The following is a 5,737-nucleotide window of genomic DNA, read 5'->3' on the forward strand; positions in this document are numbered from 1 at the left end:
CCCCTCCCCGTGGCGGGCTCCCCAACTGTCCACACCCCTCTCTTGCATGCCGATCGATTGACTCCACACCACAGCCCAGCATCACCTGGCAGCTTAGGAAATCCTCCAACAAGAGAAATGAAACAAACACTTTGTTGTTCTTGTTGTTGTTGAAATGAATTGGAGCAAACAAGGATGATGAAGGAAGCAGGAACAAAGTTAGCTGTCTTCAGAGAGATGGGAGCCAACATTGCAATTGTGAAGCAAGAACACGCGTAAGGAAAAAACCCAGTCCGAGAATAAGAAAGCTCTGAAATTAAAGAGAGGGTTGCAGAAATAAATGCAGAAAGAGTGGAGGGTAGTGATGAGAAAATCTTCTAGAAAGTGTAACCAAGAGGTGAAATGATGAAAAAATGGGAGAGAAATGACAACATGAGATGATCAGGGACCAGAATGGCACAGGACATCCTCAACGGCAACACTGGACAAGGAAACAGTGTCTTTAGAGTCTGGGGACATCCTCAACAGCAACACTGGACAAAGAAACAGTGTCTTTAGAGTCTGGGGAGAAGCAGGGGCGCCTGGGTGGCTCAGTTGGTTAAGTGTCCGACTCTTGATCTCCGCTCAGGTCTTGGTCTCAGGTCTCTGATCTCAGGTCTTGATCTCAAGGTCATGAGTTCAAGCCCCGTGTTGGGTTCCATGCTGGGTGTGAAGCCTACTTGAAAATAATAATAATAATAATAATGATGATGATGATGATAGGGGAGCCTGGGTGGCTCAGTCGGTTGAGCGTCTGACTTTGGCTCAGGTCATGATCTCATGGTTCATGGGTTGAAGCCCTGCATCAGGCTCAGTGCCGACAGCTGGGAGCCTGAAGCCTGCTTTGGATTCTGTGTGTGTGTGTCTCTCTCTCTGCTTCTCCCCCATTCATGCTCTGTCTCTATCTCTCAAAAATAAAATAAACGAAAAAAGTTAAAAAAAAATAATAAAATCTGTGGAGAAGCCATTGCCCTTCTATAATCCATACCCAGTTACATGAAAGAGAAAAAGCTTTTTAGACATGAGGGCTCCCCAAATTTTACTTGCCATATACTTATTCTCAGGAAGACCACTCAAGAATGTGCTCCCCCAGAATGAAGGTCAGGATAATCCGTTCAAGCTGCAACATTCCAATCACTCCCTTAGCTCATAAATGTGTGCCCTTCCGGCATGGGTTGGCAGGGGGCCCTGCTCTACAGAGTCACCAAATGTGCCAGCTCTTTGCCTGTTGCCTCTGGACCCAGTCTCCATCCCGCCATATGCTCCATTGCCGGAGGCCCGGAGACGGAAAACTCCATTTCCCAGGCTCCCTTGCCAGCTGGCCTCTGGCTAGATTCTGCTAATGGGAAGCACCAAGGAGGGATCCGAAGTCAGGATGGAAGAGAAGATATTTCCTGTTTCTGGTGGAGCCTTCACTGGCTGGTGAGTCTGGGCTGGTCGTTTCTTGCTTACACACCCCAGTTTCCAAGAGTGGCTACCATAGCCTCCCCGATACAGCAGTTGTGTCTCTCTATACTATCATTTTCCCCTCCTGCTCCTCTAGCCCTGGAGGCACTACTAATCTCTGGGTCGTCCCATTGTCCCCTGCGTAATACTGCAGCCCTTTTGAACATGTTTGTGACCATTTTCCCGCATTAAATATTCTGCTTAATTACTTAAGAGTTCTGAGGTTTTCCTGACTGGACTGACAGCTCAGGCCGACTAAGGCTCTACCATCATGTGCTTGCACCACGGGGAACACATCTCTTCCAAGGCCACACGGCAGGGGAGGCGTGAGATGGAGATGTCACGCCAGCTCTTAAGTGCTTTGGCTTAGCCATAGCACGGGCCACTTCCTTTCACAGTCCCCTGGCCAGAGTAATTATTTAACCCCGGTTGAACTGCATGTAAGACTTGGAAATGTCGGGGAGCACTTGGGATATTTGGTGAGCGCTAAGGGTCTCTATTATGACCTAATCAAGAAGGAGAAAGAGGTCACAGAGATTGATGTAGGGAGGAGAGAGAGAGAGAGAGAGAGAGAGAGAGAGAGAAAGAGAGACAAAGTCCCAGATGATGACACTGGACTCCGAGCTGACACCAGCACTCTGCAGGGCAAACCGCCCAATTTGGATCCAGTGGAAGGAGGATCCAGAGGGATGTCTGGAAACAGACCAATGAAATGAAACAAACAGATTTTCTGACTAGTTTGACCAGGTGTAAAGTTGGTTTCACAGGCATTTACTGAGCCATAAGAGCATGTGAAAAGACTTTTCAGGAGATTCTAAAAGTGAATCAAAGCAAAATTTAAAAAGAAAAAAAAAAAAAAGATGAGAGATTAAGTCCAGGAAGAACTAAGGGTTGTACAAGAAGGAAACTGATACAAATAGTATCACTGGGCTCAGCGGTGAAAGATATTTACCGAGATGTACTTAGGGAAACAGTCAATGTGGATTTACCCCCAAACTGTCATAAAACCATATGGACAGGTGCAGTCTTGCCCTGCAGTTCCACAGCTGACCACCAGGGTCCCTCCAGACTCCACAAGTTAAGAGCATCACTCCCAGCAGGACTGCCCCCACTGTAGAGGTCAGCTGCAACTTCAGGGGTCCCCAGGCCCCCAGCACTTCTGACCAACTGGCTACAAATTCAGGGATTCCTTTGACCTACTCAGGTTGGACAATAATTAACTAGACCAACTCAAAGAATTCCAGTAAATGCTATACTTACAATTGCAGTTTTACTACAAAGGATAGAAAGACGGACCAGCACTGGTTCCTGAAGAGATCCAAAGTCTGAGAGAGTCCTGAAGGTGGAGCTTCTGTGTCCTCTTTCTGGAAACAGAGCCCCCGTCACCAACCAGGAGGCTCACCTGAGTCTTGGTGTCCATAGTTTTTATTGGTGTTTCATTACATCCATACGTTGATCGAATCATTGGCCATGTGACTGACCTCAATCTCTAGCCCCAGAGGTTGGGTTGACATCACCAGCTCAGAGCCCCAACCCTGTAATCATATGGTTGGTCTTTTTGGTATGAGCAGACCCCAACCTGAAGCTAATCCCGCCCCCAACCCCCAAATAACAAAGACATTCCTGTCACTGGAGAAACTCCAAGAGTGTGGAAGTTCTCTCCCAGAAAACTGGATAAAGACCAGGCAAATTATCGTGGGCAGGACATGGACATATGTATGTGTGGCTTAAAGAGTTAAATCTGCATCCTCCAAAGTAGGCTGTCCATAGATACTACCTAAAATGGAAAAACCAAGTAATAGCACTATGAGCATGGTATTTAGAAATATGGCAAAGGGCGCCTGGGTGGCTCGGTTGGTTAAGCATCTGACTTCAGCTCCGGTCATGATCTCGCAGTTCGTGAGTTCGAGCCCCGTGTCAGGCTCTGTGCTGACAGCTCAGAGCCTGGAGCCTGCTTCCAATTCTGTGTCTCCTTCTCTCTCTGCCCCTCTCTCGCTCTCTCTCCCTCTCAAAAATAAATAATTTTTTGAGAGAGAAAGAGACAGAATGTGAGTGAGTTAGGGGCAGAGAAATAATTTTTGAGAGAGAAAGAGAAAGAATGTGAGTGAGTTAGGGGCAGAGAAAGAGGGAGACACAGAATCCAAAGCAGGCTCCAGGCTCTGAGCTGTCAGCACAGAGCCGGATGCGGGGCTTGAACTCATAAGCCATGAGATCATGACCTGAGCTGAAGTTGGACGCTCAACCAACTGAGCCACCCAGGTTCCCCTATAAATAAACGTTTTTAAACTTAAAAAAAAATGGCAAAAAAATATCAGAAGAAAGTGGACTTGGAAATGAAAAGATTTTTGTTGTTGCTAAACCCTCCTAGAACAATTTGACTGACTCAATTCGCTTTGTGTATTACCTGGATCAAAGTTAAAGGGACAAAGAGGAAGAAAAAGGGTGGCCACTGTTTGTGAGGTGCTCAGTCATGGACAGGAGAAAGACTCTTCCGGATGGAGCTGTTGATGTGGGAAGACAACTTATGCAGGTTTTGATTCTATAAAGGAAGCAGAGTCTGTGGAGGAATCAGAGAGGAGGCAGACCCAGAGGAAGTGGGAACCAAGGGTGGTCCCTCTCAGCAGCCACCGGAGAAGTGTCCAAAGCCTCCCAGAGGTGGGATGGCATGAGAGATTTAGTGACAGGGAGGTCACTTCACTGGTGACATGAGAGGGAGCTGTCCAGGTGGAGTGATGGGGCCCAGGCCAAGCTGGAGAGGGGGAAGGAGGGATAGGTAGACGGAGATATGGACAGATTGCAATGGGGCATCTTTCCAGGAAGTTCCGCCATGGGGGCAGGAGAGAGAAGGGGCTGCCTGGTTTTTAAGACGGGACAGCCGTAAGGATGAACAAACGCTCTTGGCAAGAAGCCAGCGGAGAGAGAGGTTCAAGATTTAAGGAGTGAGTGGATCATCTGGGTGGTCTGGGTGTGAGGTCTCCCGGGAGGAAGGAGGAGGCAGAGACAGCTCAGCCCTCCCAGGGGAGGTGAAGGTGCACACCTGCCGGGCCAGAGGGGGGATGCTCACTTACCCTTCAACTCTTGACACGCAGCGTGCGGTCCCTGTTCCACACATGCTAGGTAATAATTTGCCTCGTTACCCAACTGGAAGAGGCCATGGTGAACCCAGAATTTTCTGCCTCCAACGATGGGCTCCCGATGCACTTGTTCCCCCGAAGAGGCAGAGGTGGCCCTCTGTCCTCTGGAGCACCCAGTCTGGGGGCAAGCTGCCAGAGAGAGGAGCTTTTCAGAGGGCTGGAGGAGAGGCCCCAAACTCCACTGCCTGTGGGGCCAGAAAGTGTCCAAATGGAACAAGGGGGGGCCAGGTGAGCATGGAGACAGTAGGGAGGGAAGACATCTGTGTCCCCCTCCAAGGAGGCTATTCCCAGACTCTACCCCAGGAACAGCTCTCCGAGGCCAGGTCTTTGGGTTTTTCAAGAGGATTGGAGTCTCCCGATTCTCATGTGAACTTTCCAGGTTAGGACAGTGCGGCAAAGCTGATAGGATATGGAGATGGTCAGGTAAGGCCTCCCCAGGCAGGGGTCAGCTTGGCGCGTCCAGGGAGGCCTCTGCACCGCGCTACTGGGGTGGGGGCTGGGGAGGACAGAGGTTGGGGGCGGCGGAGGGGGGCTTGATCACCTGCCTTGCGCACAGAGGGAGCGAGCCGGGTTTACCCTTCAGTTAACAAGGTCTGGTCCTTTGGGGTCCCGACCCACTGTCCAAGCGGGCACAAACACCACGCCCCCCGCAGGCCTGCCTTCGCCATCCGGGGCTCCAGGAGGAGGGGTTCAAGGTGCGGAGGGGGAGGCCTCTTTGGGGTCCGCTGGGGGGCGGAATGGGGCCTCCCCATCAGGTGAGTGTCATCTAATTGAGCGCTAATGAACCACAACTAGTAGCCCGGCCAGGGGCGCCCTGAGACCGCACGCGTCCCCACGGTGGCGCGGGGGTGGGGGGGGTGGGGGGGGTGAGCAGGAGTCTGGAGCCGCCCCGCCCCCCTCGGGGCAGCGACAGTCTCGCCACCCCCGCGGGTGCGCGGCCGGGCCCGGAAGGGTTAAGCCCACCGAGCTCGCCGCGGCCTAGAGCGGCGGCGGCGGCGGCGCGGGGGCCGGGGCGCGGGGCGCGCGGGTGGCGGGCGGGGGACAGGATGCGGATGCCGGGGGGACTTCCTGTGCCGGCCCCGCCGCCCCCGCCCCCGGTCCGGCCCGCCGCCCGCCGCCCGCTGCCGGCCGGACGCACG

The sequence above is a fragment of the Panthera uncia genome, chromosome E3 (assembly GCF_023721935.1).
Source record: "Panthera uncia isolate 11264 chromosome E3, Puncia_PCG_1.0, whole genome shotgun sequence".
NCBI classification, from domain to species: domain Eukaryota; kingdom Metazoa; phylum Chordata; class Mammalia; order Carnivora; family Felidae; genus Panthera; species Panthera uncia.